Raw genomic sequence first — 17,452 nt, 5'->3', positions numbered from 1 at the left:
AAATAGAATAGAAAAAAAATGAGACAGAAAGATGCAAAGCATCCCTTTCTATCAGGGATGAGTGATGCAAAAAAGGGCTGCATGCCAGCCAAATACCCACACTGTGGCTTTATTTCCACTGAAGTTTACATTGCGTCTGGATAAAGCAACATGGGGACATGTTGGGTTTAATTTCCAGGATCCAGAATTAGGAATTATCTTCTCTTTGGACATCATGCATGAAGAGAGATGTAACAGTTTGAAGGGTGAGTGTGATTTCTTCCCAGGGCAGTTGCATTAAGATTCAAACAGCGCGGTGAGGCGGCAGCATTGGGCAGTGCAAATCTTCAAAGACAGTAAAGGAAAAGGAGGGGAAAAAACCAACACAGAAAATAAAAAGATTAAATCCAAGATGACAAGAAGCAGCAGTCAAAGTTAGGAGGAAGGGGAAGTCAGGCACACAAACTAATCAGGGTGGCATGTTGGTATTTTCTTGGTGCTGTCAACCTCTCTGGTCTGGTTTTAAAGGATTTGCTAAAGTTAAGGGAGAGCTAAGCAAAATTTCAAACCTTTTAAAGCTGGGTAAAATGCAGACAGGACCAAAGATATTTCTTACGTGAGATGCAGGGAAGAAAAGTGAAATAGAATTGGAGGGAAGGAATACCCTGCCCAGAACAGCCTGAAGGTGAATTCTGGTGACCTCTACTCACTAATGCCTAAAAAAAAACCCCTGAGCTGGGACTACAAACCCTGCAGAGGAGCTGTTGTCAGTCCTGGCAGGCTTGCGGTATTTGCAGCTGAGAGTACACAACGTTAAAACCTCAAATGAGAGAGATACGGTGCAGTAAATTTGAGAAAGCTTCACCCACTATATTTTCATTGAGTCTCTCTTTTCCACAACACCTCACTGCAGCACAGCAAATATGTCCAAGAAAGGTGCTTGTAAAAAATAGGAAATAAAGCCAAAGTTAGACCAGACTGCTGGAATCTGGTTCAGAGATGAGCAGCATCACCAGTTCAGTCCCCTACACCAGATAAATCCTCTGCCTCTCCAAACTCAACTGTGTGCAGCCTCCTCCATGCAAACTCTGAAAAGGGACTTTTCAACTCATGTTCCAGCTCTTTGCCCCTTTGGACGAGGGAGGCACAGCCAAGGTCTCAGCACTACAATCTCCCTCCAGTTCCTTAATTGGGCTTGTGCGTTACTGATAAGTAATTGATACACAGGAAACGAATGCGAGATCGCCACCGAGTCTGCTTCTGCATACAAATACGGGCAGCTGAATGCGAATCAGCAGCCAATGCTGCAGCCCTCCCATTCCTATGGCATTTCCAGTATGGACGTGCTTAAAATATCTCAATGTAAAGTGTTTCACTTTGTACAAATGATGCTGGCGTGACTGCTCAATGCCTTTTCAGAGAGGAAGCTGCAGAGGGCCGAGGGGATCAGATAAAAACAAAGATAATGTGTTATGCAGACACTAGTCTGGATGAATATCGAGAGGAGAGAGACACATTAAGGGGCAACACAATAAGAAATCAAGATAAAGAGGAAAGGCGCACAAAGGCGAGCATACAGCTCTCCACACATTCAGCCTTTAGGGACAATCTTCCTATTTTTTTCCCCAGGAAGCAAAAAAAGCCCCAAAATTAATCTCTGTGCACAGCTTGCATTTGTACTTAGTGCCAACTTTGCGTCTGCATCAAATTCCTCCACAGCGTAAGATGCAACGTTGTAAATGGGCTCATTTTTTGCTATTTTATCAAACTGTGTTAACTTTTTCTCTGCAGCATTCTCCAAGGCTGGCAACACCGAGACGTGCAGGAAATGTAAATCACTCCCCTTTCGATATGATAACCGTAGCAGTGAATTGCATCCCAGAAATCAGCTCAGGATTAGAGCCGAGAACTCGCTGAAAGGCACTTAGCCGTGGCGCTGCGCCAGGACGGGAACCTTCAGCTGCGGGTCAGCGCCAAGCGGGCTCGGGTCTTGGGAAAGGAGAACAATACGCAACGTACAGCGAGCTGCGGCTGCACACACCGCAGAGCCAACAGCCTCAGGGTCAATCTATAATTAAAAGATGCCAACAGGTGCTAAAAACAAGGGTGTATTTATGTATGCAAATACACGGGAGAGCTATATTAAATATGAATAAGCACCTAGGAAAGCGACAGCCAGCAGGCTGTAGGATAAAATCTATTTGCCAGATAAATACAGATGTATGTATAAACAACCACGTTAAAAAAAAATTGCATTTCCTGCATGGAACTATTTGTGGGAGAGAACATTATAATAATGATTTTAATCATGTATCCTTTATTTAAATAATTTTTCAGTTTCAAAGATTCAGCGGATGTTGGAATGCAAATAATGATAATCAGAACACGAAAATAATTGTTTTCCCGGTGTCTTATTTTCACGTGTAAATGCCACTGCTAACTGCTACCAGTGTTAACCCTGGGCCAGGACTCCACTGAATTCAGTACTGCGCAAACACGAAAATAAAAAGCTGTCTGAACCCTGAGGAATTTGCAGCTCTAACAGAAAAGAGGCAGCAGATGGATATAGACAGAAATAATCAAGTAGTAGTAGTTAACAAGGCAGGAGTTAGTCTCAGCAAACCAAATCCCTGATTGCTGTGAGCCTCACACAGGCACCACAACAAAGAGGAGTTTTGATCATCGATGCCCCGCAACACACGGAGCTCTGCGCATCCTTCATCTTCACCGCTCTGCTCCATCTGTCGCCTCCACGCTCACTGGCAAATGCGTCTCGTTCACCCACTACACTTGTGTTTTTAACAGGAAAACTCTCTGGGCCAAGGGCTGTCACATACGACCTCGCTGTCCAGCACTGAGCACAGCAGGGCTCACACTGGTCATACGGATGGATAAAACAATTTATGAACAAAATGGCTCATGAAGAATAATGTTTATTAATAAATACTCCAACAGAGTATGATTAACACACACAAAGCCCATGTAAAATAATAGAGGTATCCACCAATATTTGAGCAATTGTGCCTTTTGATGGCTTTTCCTTAGTCCACACACCTCGTGCTCTAATCCTGACCCAGGCAGACGAGAGGAGTGGCTGGCACAGTCACCTTGTGAAACTGAGACACACTCACAACAAATGCAGGTATTGTGTCCAATCTCAGCTGCAGCCTCCGGAGGCATCACATTACATACAACAGGAATGAAAACTTGTCTAACAGATTGCTGAATGGCTATGACGAGCAAGCTCCATAAAAATATTTAAAACATCCTAAACCAGTTTTCTGTAACAGAGATAACATCTGCAGGACACAACATTCTAGCTGGAAGATTTTATGACCTACTTATTCCTACAAATTTTAAGCCGATAAAGTATTTAATTTGTATCACCAAACCTGTCTTTCATGACACATGACCATCCCACACAGCTTTCAGTTTTTTAAATTAAAAGCTTAAAAGCCATGAGATGAGAAAAACGACGGCTGTACAGCATCAATCCAACCCTTCCTCATGCCCAGCCAGACCTGCGCTGCGGGGAGTGCTGCCCTGCCAGCCTCCACTTCCAAATTGTCATCAAAGGGTTAAACAACAAATTTAGCCATTAGAAAATCAGCAGTGAATGGTAAAAGGGCTGCATTTGCAGCACCCCAGCGTGCAGCCGGGTGGGACAGAGGAGCAGGAGAAATGGCAGCACTGAGCCACCCTCCAGAGCTGCTCTCAGTGGCAGCAGGGACCCAACCAGCTGAGCACTTGGGTGCTGTTGGGTGTTGTCTCCATTTCAGAAGCCTCTTCTGAACACTGTTCAACATACTGATATTTTCAGTGAGGTCTCTATAGAATAAGTCTTCAAAATAACTCCACCTGCATAACAAAAAACCCCAAACTGTCATTGAGCAGTTTCTATCTTTGCGCAAGGAACATCATGAACATACAACTTTATAGCTGGGATTCAGTTCTCCTCAATCTTTGGATTTTTTATTATTTTCTTGTCTTTTTTTCAAAATTGTACATTGTTTTTTTTTCCCCTTGGACATCTCCCAAAGACCAAAAGTGACCGACAGAAATTACTCCTTAAAGTTCCTGGAGACTTCACTCTGCACAGTCAGGTATGTTCCATATCTATTAATTATATTACTCTTTCGGTAAGGTACAACGAATTGAGAGGTAATAAGGCAGTTGCTACATAAAGACATGCTCAATAAAGTGTTAGCTGCAACTTCCATGCTCAAATGTGCAATGTGACAGATTTTCCAATACAATTCAAGCCTCAAAAGTGGAAAAGAAATAGCATGTAAATGGACCTCACTTGCTCTTAAATCACTGTTAGCAAATCTGAATCTCTTTAAGCCTGGTAGTTTCAAATCAGGCCTATTTAACTTGCAAAGGTAGGTCAGGTTTTATTGATCATCTCTAATGCTTAAAAATGCACTCAAAAAAAAAAAAGAAGAGTAATGAGACACACACACACACAGCTCAGTTGCTAAAGACTCACTGGAAAAATATGTGGTAATATTTACAGCCTTCAAGCTATGCTGTTGTCAGTGCAATCTCTATGCACACCAGAATGCAGATTACAGGCTTGCCAATTCATACTGGAAAAGGAAAAAAAGAGCCCTACCAGAGCAGAGGTGGATTAGTATTTGTATTTACTAAAAACACAACTATTAACACCCAGAATACAGTCACAGCAGCACAACCCCATTTACTCCTCAGTTATTATTACTCAAGCTCTTTTCAATACAATATTTTGTGCCTGGATTTCCTGCACAGAGTCCATGCTATGCTCTGAATTTTGAACTACTAACAACTGGTGGCATTATTCCAGTTGCTATAGAAATGAGGCAGACTTACTGTTACTTATATTACGGCATCACCAAGAGGTGCTTTTAATTAATCAGACTTCTTTCTTCTGCACCTTTCAGAGAAGGACCAGAGACGCAGCACATTTATAACACAGATGAGGTTTTTAAACATACAAGTGCTAAATATTTGAAGAACCTAGATTTTAAAGGAATGAGAGAAAAAATAAAGGAAATAAATACATGTGCTCTGGCTAAAGGCCACTGAATCGCCACTTAGAAGAGAACATCTAAATGAAAAGAAATGCTGCCCTTTCCACTCATATGGACATGCACAGACCAAACACATTGCAAGATCTAGGTACAGTCTTACTGGATACAGCTTTTTGCTTCCCTACCCTAGAATTTCACTTATCAACTACCTCTCAGCGAAATGAAAAGTATTTTTCCATGCAAAACTAAACACTATTTTCACTTGGTTATTTTCTTTTCATGCCATACTAAAATAAAACCACAATGGATTTAATTGATATTGGATACATCACTCCCATTCCAACTATTAAATACTCATTTTTATGGCCTGACAGAGATTCCAAGTATAATATTTACAGACACATAAACACATAACAAACCCAGTGCAGTTAATGGTGTAGAACAGACTCAGGATTTCTGGGTTTTATTCTACTGCAGACTTCTTGTGCAACTCGGATAAGTTCCTTAATCAGCCCTTACAACCAGGCTTCCTCCTCCATCTAATGAACAGGTGAGCTGCATAAATGGATCACTGCTGAGGACACGCTCTGGAGCGACGCTGTCAAATAGTTAGAAAAGCCAGTAATAAATAGTATAAATCCCCATCATCAACTTTAGGCAATTATCAAATGTTTATTAGCCTCCAAAGTGAAGGCTAATAAACCTGCTTGTTTTAGCAGATAAAGTCAAATTACCTTGATTGAAGTTGGTAAGTGTTCAAAGATGAACAGCTATGGCCTCATTTGCTTTTAGTTATTTTTGATGAAATGTCAGCTCAGAAAACTGAAACGTACTTCCTAGTTATTTAGGCAATACGAAACTTGGGCAGTTATTTTCCAGGAAACATGGCCTGCCTGACAGGTTTTAAATGAATAAAAGTGATATTATTACAATTATCATTAGAAGAAGATGTCCCTCATCAAAATGTGTCTGGATTTTAATTGACAAGGTCTGGGTTAATGCTGTGAAAATGCCAATGAAAGCAAAGCCTGTGGCTCAAACTAATTGTCAGCACCGAGCAACCTCCACCTCTAACCCACCACAGATTTATCACTCTGTGCACACTGTACTCATGACAAGAAATGTTTGAATTAATCATTAGCAACTGGAAATTCCTCCCAGACAGAAAACAAGCAGAGTGCAGGGCTGCCCACTCCCCTTCCCCTTGCCCCCAAGCCAATGAGAGGTGCCTGCAAGCCTTCCTAATGAGAAAGACTTGTTTTGGTGTTGTTTCACTGTCTTTACTTTTAAGGAACTTGCAGGGGAAACTTTCAGTGGCCCTAAAAGAAGGAAAGAGACTTCAGTCTGAGCAAACTGCAGTGCATGGATGGCTAAATGTCCTCCTACCTCCCTGGCCACCCTCCCAGATCCACTTCAGCACAGCCAACAGGAACACAAAGCCTTCATGTAACAGGGGATGGTGGTACTGTATGACTATGTGGGGTCACACACAAACACAAATCCCAATGCAGAGGCCTTCCTTATTCCCAGCAATACCCCTACACTTAGTCCCTCCTCTCAAGAAAGGCCAGCCCAGCATGCAGCACCCTTGCTCTCCAGCAAATGGATGGTACTCGCCCAAGGCACAGTGACTGCTGCTCAGTGCACCCAGCCCACTCCCGCTGCCAGTCTTCCATATGGACTCATCCCAAACGATGGCACCAGTTTTCCAGTGTGCCAGACTGTGCAACTGAGCACCCAGCACTTGGGCTGTCCCACCAGTTCAGGGTAGGTCCCAGCATGGCCACTGGGACTTGTCCAGCTGGAGAGCAGCCCTTTGAGCTTCCTCTGTGGTGGTGTTCATCAGTTACAGGGCAGTGGTAAGAGACCAACAGGCAGTGAAAATCCCAGGAGAGAAGCCACCAAAGAACGGGATGCAAGCACGAGCACAGTATGCTGATCCTCTGTTTTGGTGACAGCCCTGGGACAGCACACCACTGCAGAGGACCACCTCCCCACTTCACTCACAAATTCTGCAACACTTTGGAAGGTCCCCTCAGCTGCAGTGGCAGTCAGGACCACTTCTCCTACCCAATTTCATAAATAAAGCACAAAGGGGTCTGTAAAAAAACTTCCTGAATTCTCTTTATTTTATTTACATGTTCTCTATCCCAGCATGCTGGTGCCGATCTTCCAGAATATTGCTGCACAGAAGGAGAGAAGCTGAGAGCTGCCAGTACCTGACAGGTGTACGAGGTCTGCCAGGGTAATGGCGTGCTCCAAAGCCTCACATTGCTTTTTACAGTCTTTACTCTGAATGCTTCGGTTCTCAGCTTCTCCATCTGTGCGGGTTATGGCATCATCACAACACAGCTTGAGTGCACATCAACTTGTTGGTCCCCCAGCCCAAATCTCTGTATGGCATCTGATGCAAAAATAAAGAGTTCCTTCTCACACAACATTAAGACTGTAAAGCACAACACCATTGGGAAGAAAGAAAGTCTTGAAAAAGGTCACGGGCCAGTTCCTGATGCAGGGGAAAAGGCATACGGCTATTAATGTCAAAAGGCACCAAGCTTGTCTGGTAAGGTATACACGGAGCTGGCTACTTCACCTAGTAGTGGGAAAAATAATAATTAAAATCTCCCTGTTATCAATCGACGAGTCAGAAGAAAACCACAGACATGTTTGCTGTGGTGAAGGAATACAACGCTACCTTGCCTAGAGGGTGCCAGTGCCAGCAGGGTCTCTGCTGGCCCCTTCCCAGTACCTGGGAGGCAGAGACTCCCAGGGGCATTGGGCTGTGAACACAAATGCTGCTCACTTCACTGTTCCTTTTCTCCCAGAGGTGAAAGGCAGCTGCTTCTCCTCCCATTCACCTCCAGCCATCCTGCCTTTCTAGTTTTTACTGTTTTCTATGTATTCCCCACAGAAACTACAAGCTAGAAAGCTCCCGTTAAACGATGCCAACAAGAACTCTCCATTCACAGCTAACGCTTGGCTGCACGCGTTCTCCCTTATTTCCAAATGTTTTCAGTATATTTCAGCTTCCTTTCATTAAACATATTCATTATAGTTTGCAGCACATCCCAAGAACTTGTACAACAGGTTTGTTCTTCCGAATACAGGCCCCTGGCTGCAAAAACTCAGCATGACAGCACTAGAGAGAGGCTTGTGTCAGTCAGGAGGTGGAGCTCCGGAAGAGGAACCTGGAAGCCACGCCATCATGATTTGAGTCAGTGACTTTCACCAGGCAGCGATTTGACCCTTTACAAAATCTTTGTTATTTCTTAGAGCATCAGTTAACTGTCAAATAAGTCAGCAACCGTGACAATAAATTTCATAATAAAAATGGGCAAAGTGGAGAATTCTGGTACCTTAACTGAAAACTTGAACAGCCTAAAAGATCTTTTGGGTCTAAAGAGACACTTAACACATGAAAGTGTCTCTGTAACACTTCGTACCAGTTACTGTTGTGGCTTTGCAAGGCTGTTTCCGTTGTACACTTCAATACCCTTTAGACTACACAAAGGCTTCATTGAGGAAAGTTACACCAACTGCTCGTTTCTTTAGCTCAGCCCCAAATAATCCCTTACAAAAGTTGTCAGGGCTTTCCAAAATGGTTACTTGTACAGGCTGTTGCATGCATCCTACAGAGTTATCTATAAAAAGGCATCTCTGGCACCTGAACTGTGGCTCTGCAGTGCTCAACTCAAGCTAGTAGGACCCAGCATGCAATTATGAGACCAGAACAGCTCCTGAAGTACACACGGTGCGGGGACTTCCAGCAATTATTTCTGTGATCCTTGAGACAGAGGTTGTTCAGGGACAGAATTGCTCCTTTAAGTAATTACATTCCCAGGGCTACACGGTGCCTGTCAAACTCTTCCCCCTCTACACCACAGGCCAGTTTCCTGTGGATCATTATGAAATAAATATGTCATCCGAAGGACGAAAATAAAACAAGCTGTAGCTCATCTGAACCCGAACGTCACCAAATCACCACTACAGAGAAACACAAAATGTCACTTCCTAACTGTACATGGGACATGGGCGACTTCCCCATCACACACACGACCCTTTATCAACTCAGATGCACAACTAAGCTAACATTTGTCCAACGAAAGGTAAAAATTACTGTCTGGGTGGCATAACTGCTGCAGACAGAACAGTACAGGCTCTAGAGCACTCTGAATGATCAGTCCCACATGGGACGTTTTCCACTAAGCTTTGTTCTGGCAACATTCCCACTATTCAAGAAAGGAAATGCAGCATTCTCCTTTTTTCTGCAAGGCTGGATGTAAAGCTTGGAAAGCAGAACTGCCTTAACTACATGGCAGGAGAATGGTAGTTCATAATTGGTTTTTCCCATCAACCATTGACCACCCTCCTCCTCCTCTTTGCTAGGCTGCAAACTGCCAGTGGATACTTATACAAAGAGCAGAAGCATCACAGAGCAAAAACTATTATTATTATTATTAGCTAATATTTTATAGTGTGTGCCAGCCAAAAGTAAGAGGCAAGCGAGCCTGGGTGCAGTGAGAGCAGTACCAGTGCAAAGGCCCTGCCTGAAGCTGCTATCATCTAAGAGACACAAAATTGAAGGGAATGGAAAAGCAGGATGGGGAGAATAAGATAGGAGAAGGCTGCAAGCAGATATGGAAACTTGTTCTCAGAAGGAGGTTTTGAGCCAGGTGATTTAAAACCATCTGCAGCTCAAATAAACACACACCCTTTTCCACTCCAGTTGGACTGCATAAGACATGGTCCACATGGGTTGCCAAGCAGCAGCCCATGGTGGCTGGGAAGGGGGGCTCCAAAATGCTTCATCTTCCGAGAGAAAGCAGCTTTACTCCATTCAGATCTTGGTCAGCATTTTCCACCACTCAGTCTCCATATTTCTCAAAGACCAGAGTGCAAAGTAATTAAAAGGAGGTCATTGGTCCTCATAGGAGAAAGGGCTCCAGGAGAAAATAAACCAGCACTTCATCATGCTCTCCAACGCAACGCTACAAACTCCAATGTGCAAGAAGGCAGAGCCACAGGAACAAGCCCATCTGTATGACTTTGAGCAGACCCCTTGACTTCTCAGTACTTCAAGAGTACAGGTGAAGGACTATTATATTACTGTTCTGTGATTGATATCTTAAGAATCTTATGCTAGTTCTGGAGTTTCTTATTTCCTTTCAGAAATTTAACTCAGTTCTGCTGCTGATATCAGCTTTTTAATTCATTTTACACCAAGATATTTGTTATCAGAAATTGTGCTTTGATATGTGTCAGGTTGATGGATTCAATAAAAGCCCTGTCAGGAGAAGCTGACTGAATAGGGTTACAGAAGTGGTGTCATCAAGGGAATTGATACCTTAACAGCCAGTCTGCTGATCTTGCAACAAAACATGCAAACATAATAGCGACTTTATTTCCTCACCCTGGCAAAACAGTTCAGGGAAACACTAGAAAATATTTGCATAAATATTGCTCAAACAAACAAGGTCAGCATGCTCCCTGATAAAAAACAAGTGTAAAAAGTGATCCTACATGATGTCCTGTTTTCCTATTTGGTGTGCAAAACTCAGTCAAGAAGAATAAAGACTTCATTCAAAATAAACCTTTGAATTTAACTTTGGGAATTCAAGCAGACAACCCGTGACCCTCCAACTGAACTTTCCCTTCAATCATGTAAGGAGGACAATTTTGCTGACACATTTTCACCCACAGCCAGTAGATCTGCCCCTCACCGAGCCACTGGAAAGTTGCATTAAGGTTTTATTTTGACATCCAGACATAGAGACACATAAAATCAGTGTTTGTTTCTGATTTCATAAAAGAAACTACATAAGAAGGAAGACAGATTTGAAGAGAGATATAATAACTTTTTAACAGACCACATAATACAGGGAGAGAGTAAAGGATACTTCACTGCCCACTGCACTGCTCCAGGTCAAGGAGTACCTGAACATGCAACCTCTCTGCTTCAGCTGCACCAGATCCTCACAGCTGCAACACTGCCTTGTAATGCAAAGAGATTTGGTTATCTTGAACTGACTTACATCATATTAGGGAATAGTAAAAAAATGTGATGTTGAGATTCAACTTTTAAAAAAAGAGAATTGATGTTACAGCCTAAGCAAAGCAAAGGGAGACATTCCAAAGCAATTCATCTGAAAAAGGTGAATTACATTGAGGTTTTATATCCATGTAATGAAGACAATTAATTGCTACGAGATTCATAAAACACATTAAATGAACAGGGTTTTTTCCAATTCTACTTGCGAGATAAAATTTATTAACTATGTTTAATGGCTACTTAAAATTTTTCTCTTACGTATTTATTAAATGTGCTTTTTCAGCACAACAGAGCGTTTTACTAACTAGATCCTACTAATCTAAAAATGAGTAATTTAAGGAAAAAATATTACTCTGCATGTTATCTACAGATCCATGTAAAATAATTCCTTACACAGTAAGATTACCATCACCACAATTGCGTAAATGCTGCTAAAAGGGAATCTGCTTGTCTCACACGAGCAAACAGCATTCTGCTGCAAAGATGAGTGAGTTCAGCTAACACTAATTGGACATATGTTGCCATTTAGAGCAGAGATATGGAGCAAACGTGGGTCCTGATGTCATTTGGTGTTACTCTAATCACTTAATTAAAAACCCCTCGACTTGGGAGAGCAGGACATGTGGAAGAAACTGGCTTAGATCAGAGCAGTGACCTCAAATGGATCCAAAACCAAATCTTTTGCTTTGCCCTACGGACTCAGCTGCTCAGCCAGGGCTATCCTCCTGCCTCCAGCTGTGGGTATCAGATGCACCTTTTGCACTTGTGATTGCACACAAATCAGAGACAGATGTTTACTGCTTAAAAGTGACCTAGAATTGACTCTGTTCTTTAGTCACCATCTGTAAAATGGGGATAAGTAGCACTTCTGTCTTACAAGGGTGTCATGGGAACAGATAAATTTGATGGTAGTCAATTATTCTATAAGTTTGCATGAACCCCAACGATGAAGAGAAAGGATAAAAAAGAACCTCAGGTACTTGAATGAACAACAGCAGTGTTGCCAACTCTTTAAACTTTAGCACAAGATTCTCAATCTGCAATGCTCTTAAAGATCAAGTTTCCTTAAGTGCAAGCTTTCATTAAATAAGAACCACGTTTAGATCTGATGGTCACGAAGTAAAATGCAGAAACATGACCAAAGTCCAACTTAAAGGTTTAATGCCTAAATATTAGTTTCACATAAATACAGTATGGAAAACCCTGTGCCACCTCAGCACTGCAGCAATACTCACTCTGCAGTCTGAGAAACGAACTTTAGACTGAGCTGGAACAACTCAGGTGGGAAGGATGTGGGGGGCTCATCTCACCGCCATCCTGCCCAAGGCAGGGTCAGCACCAGGGTCACACCAGCACCCAGCCACTCTGGTGTGGATCCTTGCACACCCTGGGGCACCCTGCTTACCCAGCAAAACACACGTGCTCATTGCAAGGAAGATTTATCACAGAATCGTTTAGGTTGGAAAAGACCTTTAAGATCATTGAGTCCAACTGTAAACCTAGCGCTAGCAAGTCCATTAGCAAACCATGGCCCTAAGCACCACGTCTACACATCTTTTAAATACCTCAATGGATGGTGACTCCACTACTTCCCTGGGCAGCCTGCTCCAGTGCTTGATAACATTTCAGTGAAAAAAATTTTACTAATACCCAATCTAAACCTCCCCTGGTGCAACTTGAGACCATTTCTTCTGGGCCTATTGCTTGTTACCTGGGAGAAGAGACGAGCTGTATGGTTCTAGAGCAGGGTTAGGTTCTGAGGGGAGAGGGCTTAGAATGTAGTCCAGGGGATACTCCTGGTTTTTTCATCTCATGAGGAACTGTCATACTTGCTGACGAATAGCAGCCTCACTGGGCTTCTTTGTTAGTTTATTTTTCTTTTTTTTCTTGTGGGCTTTTTTATATTTTTTTGGTGGCTCTCTTGAAGGCCCATAGGATGGGATCCTATCATCTCATAAAGTGCAACTCTCCCAAGTTTCTAGCATGCTGACTCACGCTGCCTCCGCAGCCGTTCTTTTCTCTGCAGACAAAACTGGAAACTGGACACGTGGCAAGCTGGTGGCCTTCACAGCAACTCATTGCCATGCTCCTGCTGCAAGGATTCTTGCCAGCTTGCCCAAGAGTCTTGTCTAACACTTGTCAAAGTGCTTTGGTGCCCACTCTTGAGCCCAGAAGCACCTCAGCCAGGGCAGGTGCCCGTATCATTTCTTTTCAAGGTGTGGGTGTTGCAATTCAAAGCCAGTGCTATTTTCTTAAACATGAACTAACTTGTAATGCAGATCAATCTGTATCACCATAACTTTTAATGCAAACTCTATATATTTGGTTTTGAACTTTAAGGTATCACTTTTTACCAGGTGAAAGAGTAAGCAAAGCAACTGAAATGTTATTAATATACTTTTCAGTATTTTTTGGCTAAAATTTAACTTGAACTACAAAGATGAAATACTCTGATCATTTTAAATGTTTATCTTGGAGTTTCAAGAAACAAAAGTTAGAAAAGAGATTTGGTTTTGGGGTGGTTTTAGTTACTGAAGGCAATTGTAACTCCATTGATCCTGCGTGTTCACCCCCTCTTTCAATGTCCAGTACTTGCTCATTATTATCAACGTGACAACTCCTTTCTTCGAAAGGTTGTCTTGTCACACCTTGAACCACCTCTCTCCATGGTTACATTTTCTAATCAGCTCACATGATGAGCCTACATCAAAGGATGCTTTACTTAATTCCTTTCCGTTTGTATGGTGTGGTTCTTGGAGGGACTCGTGTCAAAATTTTGGAGGGCCCTGTCAGTTTGAAAAGAACGTGACCTTTAAATTGTATCAGTATGTTTGCTGGTGCATAAGGGAGAGGAAAAGGCTCATAGTGATGGAAAACCACTCTAGAAATGAAAAGTAATTCACTCAGAAGCAACATGCATAGGAAGTTAATTTGTTTACATTTAACTGATCTTAAAAAGACAGAATGAGGAGGAGACGTTCTTTGAGCAATTAGGGGTCCATACAGCATGTCCTTAAATTTGGCTTAGAGCATGTTATCTGTTGATCTTGCTGTTCTGTATTTATAATAATACATTAAAGTACAAACATTCAAGTGTGATAGAACAGATAAAAGGTGTAATTCTCTAAAATTATCAAACATGTTACTTTGTTGCACTTTCAGAACTGTATCTGTGGGCATGCTATAATTAGTAATTGACAACGTTAATTTTTGTATAGTCTGTCACTGACTGAAGTAGCAGAGCTAGGGTTTATGTGGATATAAATACGCACACGCTTATGTGCATGTGAGAGTTATAATTCAAGATAACATGGGAGAAATGCTTTTGTATCATAAATGCAGACAGTCTGGATACGAGGGCAATCCATCTGGAATGCCTAAGGTGGATATTTGAAACAATTCAATATGGATGCATGTTGGTAGAGCTGTGTAATGCTGGGAGCTTTATCAAGTTTCACAGCCTTTATTAAGTACACAGACTGTGGACAGTCAAATACCCTGTAGTAACGAATCAGGAACATTGACCGTTCTCATCTCCTGTCAGCTGTGCTTTAAGGCATTTTACTTTGAGTAGCTTTTACACATGTTGAAACACATAGATCCACTGAAAGTGTTGAAGTCTGGTTTGCTCTAAATTTGTATCTTAAGTTTACTTAACGTTGATGGCCAGAAAGTGAATGTCCTCTAGCTTTTCCATTTTGGAGCATACTTAGTCACTCACTGTTAAAGTTTATTTGATATCTGATAAGGTATGAGGTCATTCTGAAAGTGTTCCCAAGGTCAGTAGAAGGATTTCTCTTCCCTCTGTGGATATAGCATCCTCAAAAAATGTGCAGGAACTTGATAATCTTTGAACCCTTCACCCTTCTGTCAACCTTGTTGAAACAGGATTCCAAAGTTACTGGGTGGAGAGGCACCCACAGGGTGTGATCACATGAAACTGCTGTAGTCAAAGCATTTGTGCTGCTTCCTTGTAGTGCTAAATCACCTGACACTCTTCAAATTTGGTAATATTCTCCTGAATCGTAGGAACAATCTAGGGTCACCTGCCAAAGACCTTGTGTTCTGATACTGGATCTCAGTCTTGCTCCAGAAAATCAACCTACTCCAAAAAATCTACCAGAATCCAAGTTAACAGAGGTCCTGTTTTGAGTGTGGCTGGTTTCTGTGGTCTGTTTCATGCTTTCACCTACAAATCTCACACAGAAGCAGGGAATAAACAAATTACTGTGATTTCTACATTATAAATTGCAAAATATTTCTCTGCTAGAGTCAAGAAGCCCTCTTGATTATGAAATGCCTCTCCTACAGCTTTCCCCTTTAGGTATTATAATCACAAGAGCAGCAGTTTGGGAATAAACAAAAGCGAAGATGACAGCAAACCCAGGTGCCACCGGAGCAGACAGACAAATGGAGCAAGCGCTGCAGTGGTTTTAATGACGGTAACCTCTCCTCCCTGACAGCTGTGTTGCTTTCTTCAAACGCCTGTACAAATCAACAGCATGTGCTGTGGTCAGAACAGATCTTTCTTCAAACTCAACATTTAAAAGTTAAGCGCCTAATTTAAGGTATTCCCACCAACTTTTCTCTGCAATCACTCGAGACAGGCAGTCTCCAGAGCAGCAGAGCTCTGCTGGAGCGTCAGAGTTTAAGCCTACAGTTTCCAGAGGGAACACTACCGGTGCAACCAGATCAAAAGCAGGAGAACGAATGCACACTCACCTGCATGCCTCATGTTTTCTTAGAGATTTTTAAGAAAGTCTTGACTTTTCATTTCTTTTTTTTAAATTTGTTTCCCCCCTCCACTAACACCAGTGCAGCTGTTATATTGCTGCTGTACTTTTCTCAACAAGACTACAGTGCTGGTTCAGTCATATAAGAGAAGTCAATACTCATGTGTTAAATGAAAAGAGAATAGCATTGTCTGATACTATTCTACTGAGATCTGGGAACCAATAGTTTAAATTTTGGGGTTTTTTTAAACAGGAAACTTTGCCTTCACAAAAATAACCTGACCTACATAAAAGAAACCGTAGAATCAGAGGCTGTATTACCCTAAATGTTTCTATAGCAAAAGCTTTGTTCACAATACATTACTCAAGTCTTGGCCTGCAATTTCTTCTTAAAAGGTTTATTGCATATTGCCTTACTACATTTACAGCACAAGCAAGGCAATGTTTGTGTGGATATAAGAACCTCCACATGAGCAAAAATTTTAAGTGCTAAACAACAAAGGGCGCACATACTATTATGCAAGAAATTGGTATTATTTCCATCCTTGGCAAACAACAAGAATATACACAGCACAGAGGAAAGCAGAGGGCTAAACTACAAATCGGGTACTTGAGCATCATTTCTGTTTTTCATCTCTGACCCTCTGAACTGCAGACATTAGTGAAACAAAACAAGTGGGATTTTCAAAATGCAGATACTTATCACCAAGTAAAAACATCACCAACAGCAAAGCACAACCATCAGTGAGCATTTTGCTCAATAAAGCACTTGATATAAGCACGCAACCCCTCAAGCCCAAGACTTTAAAAACACTTCACTCTTGATGAACGCTCTGCAAACACAGGGAGAGTGAAGGTTATTTACAGAGGCAATACGAGCATGGCACATACACAGCAATAAACACAGAGGTTGGTAATTTGCTCTTTTCCCCATATGTAGATACTCAGAAAAGAGCAAAAAGACAAGAGCAGGGGTAAAATGACATACCTCACCAAACCTGAATGTTGGACACAACTCGTTTCAGAGCAACATTGGTGTGAAGGTAAGTTCCTCAGGCGACCACCAAGGACAGTTCCTCTCTGAGCTCCCCAGAGGGTCCAGCTCCCCCTTGTCCGTGTCCCTGAGGAAGATGCACTGTCCTCCAGTATTTCAGAGCCTCAGCTGCAGAAGATGCTGTTCAGAAAAAAGGAAAGAGAAGAAGGTGGGGCATTAAATTCTGGGGTCAGTTGTTTGGCAGATTCAGAGCAGAACATAAGACAACATCGGATAGAAAAGAAATGTCAAGGCAGGACAAAGAGTGTGTGACAATCCATCATGTGTGGCACCTTTGGAGGGCAATCTTTGAACTGAAGAACTGTGGTGCAAAGCCGTTCTTGCTTTACAGTACTTTAACAGTGTCCCTACCCCAGAAAATGAATGCCAGCCTAGCTGCTTTTTATTCTAGGCTGATATCGTAATAAGTAAATAGTACACTTCTCCATAGGGAATATTTTAATTCATTATGGCATTTCTGCCAACTAACAGGACTTTCATATTAAAAGTAGAGACATAGCATCAGTTTTAATATATCACACTGTTAAAATGGCTCACACTCAAGGAATTCAAAGCTCCTAAACAGGCAATCATGTTAGGACTGACAGCTGATGGGAAGTGGTGACTGTCAGCCCAACACTCAGCAACA

At 42.1% G+C, this 17,452-nt stretch overlaps 1 protein-coding gene across 1 annotated transcript in view; it reads right to left on the bottom strand.

Moving 5' to 3' along the window:
• LOC104544467 (delta-sarcoglycan) overlaps positions 1–16,942 on the bottom strand; it is a gene marked incomplete at its 3' end in the record, with an annotated part of 159,208 nt that extends 142,266 nt beyond the window's left edge. Inside the window, exon 1 of the mRNA XM_010189385.1 lies at positions 16,759–16,942. The remainder of the gene's footprint in view (positions 1–16,758) is intronic.
• Between the last annotated feature and the right edge of the window lie 510 nt (positions 16,943–17,452).

Source organism: Mesitornis unicolor, unplaced genomic scaffold (assembly GCF_000695765.1).
Source record: "Mesitornis unicolor isolate BGI_N332 unplaced genomic scaffold, ASM69576v1 scaffold12870, whole genome shotgun sequence".
NCBI classification, from domain to species: domain Eukaryota; kingdom Metazoa; phylum Chordata; class Aves; order Mesitornithiformes; family Mesitornithidae; genus Mesitornis; species Mesitornis unicolor.
Note: the sequence above shows the minus strand (reverse complement) of the source record. Positions and strands in the feature narration are given on the sequence as shown.